Genomic DNA, 6,000 nt, shown 5'->3' with positions numbered 1-6,000 from the left:
GAAAAACCCAAAGTACAGAACGATTGTTTAAGGGGGATGTGTTGGATAAGCTCGGCCACAGACCTTGGATAAGCTAAAAACAAGAACTCCCCTCAAGAAAAGAAGAACAAGGAGTAACAGCTACATGGGCTATGTGCAAATGGCATAGCAACCACCTAGATAGGAGGAAACATTGTTACTGTCTAAAGAAGCTAATGACCTGCAAAAAGAGTAGATATCTGTAGCTATGCAGCAATGCCAAATATTAGCTCATACAGCAATGGACTATAACCAATCAGCATGAAACGCGTCGCTTGTAAGTCACTTATAACTAGTATAAATATATGTTAAGATTACAATAAAATCGACATCTTGCTTGCATCAGGCTGTGTCCCATCTCTCAATCGCGGCACACTTACTTCTTAGTATGAATTAAAAGCCCATTGGTTCAAAGTCTGATAAATTTAATAAAATTATTAAGTGACTTAAATTAAATCTTACTGATTATACTGGATAAATCCCAGTTATCGGAGTTTGCAATATCCACGCTGAAGTTATATTTAGAATTTTTAATTACATTTTTCTGTTTGCATCTGACTTGATTTGTAACTATTCAATGAAGGCCCATACTATATTATGATATTGGATAAACAGCAAACTCCTAACTTAATCTAACACACAAAATCTAAACATTGCTACATTATGTATATTCAGCATCTTAAAGTAGGGGAAAAGAGCATTTATAAACAATCAAAATGCTTATTTAGATTTCTTAGACAAATGTGTGACAGAACCCTGAACACCTCTCTGTGTCTGTATTAGAATATTTACAATGTTAGCTACATATGTACACGTCTATATATAACAGAAGGATATAAAAAGAAAGGTAAGGAGGATGCACAATCCCTTTCTAATTCTGAATCAGTCTTTGTGACTGCTTTTCTATGTGACTGGGACAAGCTAATTATGAGACCATTTGAATTTGTGTTCTAAATGAAACTACTGAAAAGGGAGCTGGAGTAGGATCAGGAACAAGGGCTCAGTGATGTTATGTTGTGTGTAGCAACTTGCAACAGGAGTATAAGGAACTCATATCCCACATTCAGGCCACTGTGCTGGTGCACAAGCATATAGATGTAGAAAAATACTGAAAGTGCAGATTCTGGAGCCCAGTTTTACAGTGAAGCATGAGGATGCTGCTCATTTACAAATGAAAGGATGAGACATGGAGAGCTGGCTCCAGAAGAGAGATCATCAGATGGTAAAAATGAAGACGAAGTGTCTGAAGTGACAGCCAGACAGCCCCAAAGATACAATTTACTCAAGAATGCCACTTTGACTAATATTGATAGCTGCAGGGGAAAGAGATGCATAAATGGCACAGGACATGTAAATAGTGTAAGAAATTCTGAGGAGTGCAAGTAGGCATGGTGACAACAAGAACAGCCTTTATAACAGATCACGTGGAGGAAAGAGAAGACAAACTGGCAGTATTAGACTAAACCTATGTGGATTAGTAACGACAGCTGAAGTAATGCATCAGACTCTTTAAACATCCAGTAGGCAGACACGCATCAAATGGCAGATCTTGGGATGGCCAATTTGCCCTGAAAAAAAGATATTTAATTTGGAGATATCATCAACTGTAGAACAGGTACCATAGTGAAATAATACCCTAAATCAGAAGTTAAAAAAATAAGGCCTTTAGGAAATACAACTTGAAGGAATTTTAGGCCAGCATTTGAACCGTTTGTGTATAGCTGCTCACTCCCTTTGTCCTTTGCAGTTTAATAGGACAGCAAAAGGGAGAGATGATAATAATGATAATTATGATTACAGTTATTATTATTGTTATTATTATTATTAAAATACAAGTGATGCACAATACAAGTGCTCACTATCAATGCCCAGCCCATCCTCAAGCAGCAATCACTCCTTCCCCAGCCATCTCCCCAGTTTATATACTGAGCATGATGACATACAGTATGGAATATCCCTTTGGCCAGTTTGGGTCAGCTGTCCTGGCTGTGCTCTCTCCCAGCTTCTTGTGTACCTACTTGCTGGCAGAGCATGGGAAGCTGAAAAGTCCTTGACTTAGTACAAGCTCTACTTAGCAATAACTAAAAACATCAGTGTGTTATCAACATTATTGTCATACTAAATCCAAAACATAGCACAATACCAGCTACTAGAAAGACAATTAACTCTATCTCACCCCAAACTAGGACAAATATAAACAAGATAAAAGAGAGTACATTATATCAGAGTAACAAAGAAAGAGTCACATTACAACTAGGAGCCAAATCATAGTCAAGACTTGACAGATCAAGGATGCATGGGACATCCTCAGCATTTGTAGATTCTGAAAATTTTTGTTCTAAGGAGCATGAAAAGGAAGTGGTCATGTACATAATACATCCAAGAAGCCAGAGGAGATACTTGCAGCTTTCTGTCATCTACATTTAATAATTTTGCTGTGCTTGCTCTCTGCATACAGTCACTAAAGCCTTAAATATTTGTGCCTGTGCTTTCTTTCCAGGGCTACATGTACTAAAAGCAAGGGGTCTGATGACAGCAGGGCTCTCAGAACTGCCATTAGCATCTGTGTATGAGACTTGGCAGCCACAGGATGCAGGTGCATATAAAACAATTTCAGTTTATCTGCTTGCCCAAAGTTTTAAATTTATTTAAGAATTAATAGCATTTAAGTATAAGCACATTACTTTATGAATCAAATATAGGCTGAAGATTATTTCCATTAGAAATATGTTCCTATAATTTATTCAGAAATATTTTGAAATTATCTTAAAACTATATTAATATCTATATTTATCAATAAATTTATCTATATTGATTTTATATTACAAGATAGCCCTTAAAGCCCTTGTTATTACAGTTCATTGTAAGGTAATGTATTATAAACATAGACTAGTGGCATAGGAAATATTTGTTGAGATTTACTGTAACAGTGAGAAACTTAGAGACCATATTAGAGTACATCATGCAGTGTATGTACTTACACAATACCATGCAAAGGTATTGACAGAGTATTATATAGTATTTTTTTCTCACACACACATCTTAAGACACATGTTTGTATGTGTGTGCCGGAAAGTCATTGCCTCTTAATTACTTTTGTTTGTTATATATTAAGCCATTCACACATAATATTGACAGCATTTCTCTACCGCTCTGTGGCAAATCTATTTTGTGCCAGATGCTAAAAAGCATGAACTATTTTATTTACAACCCCTACTGATGTGAGGCAATTCTTGGTGAAATATGGATGATTATGAAAACTGGTGTTTATATAAATACTCAAGTGTTAATACAATGTCTAGCAATGAGTGATACAATGAGTCACTAGATTTTTGTTTCAAGGACTATGAATGCTGTCACGTTCACTGCTCAAAATTTCCATTTCTTTCCTTCCCATTGGGAAGAAGCATCAGTGAACCACATTCTTCATATGGAGGTCAAAATAAGGGGCTTCCTTGATTTCACTAGGAGGAGTCCCTTTCTCTGGGGAGATAGAGGATTCATCTTGGATTGACAATAACTTGGGGGTTCCTTTCTCTATTTTATAAATACGGCAGAAGGGTTCTAACTGTGTGTACCACTTTCTTGCGGTATCTTGCTGTGCCACCCGTGCAGGGAGAGGGGTACCAGCCAGTACCAGCCTCAACACCTTAAAAGATTCCCACAGAACGATTTTCTGTCACTTGATGGTCTTTTCTGCCTCCTGTAAGGCTAGAGCAACCACAAAAAGACCTTTCTCCCATGCTGAGTATTGTTTCTCAGTGTCCTCAAAGCTATGAGAGTGGAAATCCACAGGCTGAATCAGACCCTCTGGACCACGTTGCCACACGTGAATGGATGCACCATGTGCCACAAAGCCCCATTCAATGTGGAGTGGATCAGTTGGGTGAATCGGAGCCAGAGCTTGATGTATCTCCACCTAAAAGTTAGTAACTTGAAGACTTCCTCATGAAAGTGAGTCCAATCCCACAGGACTCCTTTTCAAGTGAGATCATATGGGGGACGGGCTATAATGGAAAAGTCTGGTATGTGTCTCCTCCAGAAAGTTAACAGACCTAGAATGAATTGTAACTCTTTCTTATTCTCAGGTATTTTTACCACTTCCAAAGCTGTTAAAGTTTCAGGAGTAATGCATGCCACTCCCCCTTTCCACCATATGCTCAGAAACTTCACTTCCGGAGATTGAAGTTGTATCTTTTCTGGTGAAATTTGGAGCCTCAGACGTTCTAAGTGAGCAATCACCTTTGTCTGAGTTTGCCCCACTGCAGTGACAGCTGGTTCACCTATCAGTACATCATCAATATACTGATACAACTTGACTCCTTCGTCCGAGCATGTGTGCCACCATAGGCGAGTGCCAATACCCTTGTGGTAAATGGGTGAACGTATATTGGATTCCCTTCTATATGAAAGCAAACTTGTCCTGATCTGCCTTCTGTAATGGAACCATAAAAAAATATATCTTTCACATCAATGGTGTCTAAAATTTTGTGGGACTGCTCTTTGTACAGTGGAGATCAATTCAGCTGTACTGGGCACAGCAGCTGTTAGTGGGCCAGTGCTGGCATTCAGCTTTCAATAGTCAATGGTGAGCCTCCATTTGCTGTTCGGTTTATGAACTGGCCATACCGGAGTACTGTAGGAGGGATGGGTTTGTATAATCATTCCCCTGTTCCTTTAGCTCCTGTATTACTGGGGTAATGCCCTCTTTGGCTCCTAATGGTTTTATGTTTACAGCTTTGGAGGGAGGAATGGGGCAACTTGTAAGAGCCTCACTGTCACAGTAGGGGACTCAAATTTCCACTCTCTGCCCTTGGAGTCGGTCCATGACTTTCCTTTCAACAGGTCCAGCCCCAAGAGGTTGGTTGGAAGGGTGCCCCATACCATGACTGTGTCTGTTGGGTGATTGTCTCCTGGGAGCCAACACTTTACTCGTGCCACTGGCTGATGCTGGGAATAACCAAAAGCATATGTGATTAGGATTTTCTTTTTGTCTGGCACTATCCCACTATGGGCGGTCATATTCATATTCAAAGCTGAGATTTGTGCCCCAGTATCTACCACAAAAGTAATGGGAGTTACCCATTCTTGGTGCTTCCATTTGTCTAACTACAGCCTGGTTCTTTCTATCCTTTATCCAAAACCCCACACAGCATCCGTAATTCAACAAATCCCTTGATTCCTCTCCCCAAGTGAGACCTGGGCCAGCCTGAGGTCCTCCTGCTGCCGCAGCTCGCAATCAGTCCTGGATCTACACTGCATATATTTTCAGTGCATCAGGCAGTCCCCTAATTAATGGTGTCATCCTGTCTGCACTGGCAGCATCTGCATGGGAGCCAGACATGGACTGAGCTCAACATGTTGAAAGACTTGTGAATTGTTTAGAAGCCCTGTTTGTCTTGATCCTAGGAATGCACCTACGAAGCCTTTTAATTCCAAACGTTCATTGAGCTGGCAAATGGGTATATTTACCTCGGACCTTTGGAATGGAAGGCTGCAAAGGATGAAATTTTAAAATACCTAGCATAGAAAAAGAAGAAAAAAAAAAGAATAAAAACAGGAGAAGCGAGAAGTGGCTGAGAGTGCCCCTCCCTTTTCCCCCCTTCCTTGTATGCGAGTTATATGAGTTAGGTGCTGTGTGTGTGAGTTAACCCTTCCCCTCCTGGAATGTGAGTTAAGTGTTCTGTGTGACAGAAAAGAATCATTTGAAAGTGTAAAAGCAAAAGGTTTGCGTAGACAAGGGGGCCAGAATTCTGCAGGCTGCAGGAATGGATCAGATTTGGTCTTTGGACTATCATAAAGTTTTATTGTGCTATTCAGCTAGGTTGGGATCACTCTATTGTCCTGAGCGTCTGTAATCTGTAGATGGGAATTGTTGTTACTAGTCTTGTGGGAAGTCCCTGAGAACTTAGAGACACTGGTAAGCATTTAAATGGTTTGTGGTAGTTGGAGAAAGGTAGAGTCGGAAGGTAGTATAATGGG

The sequence above is a fragment of the Cuculus canorus genome, chromosome W (assembly GCF_017976375.1).
Source record: "Cuculus canorus isolate bCucCan1 chromosome W, bCucCan1.pri, whole genome shotgun sequence".
Lineage (NCBI taxonomy): Eukaryota > Metazoa > Chordata > Aves > Cuculiformes > Cuculidae > Cuculus > Cuculus canorus.
Note: the sequence above shows the minus strand (reverse complement) of the source record.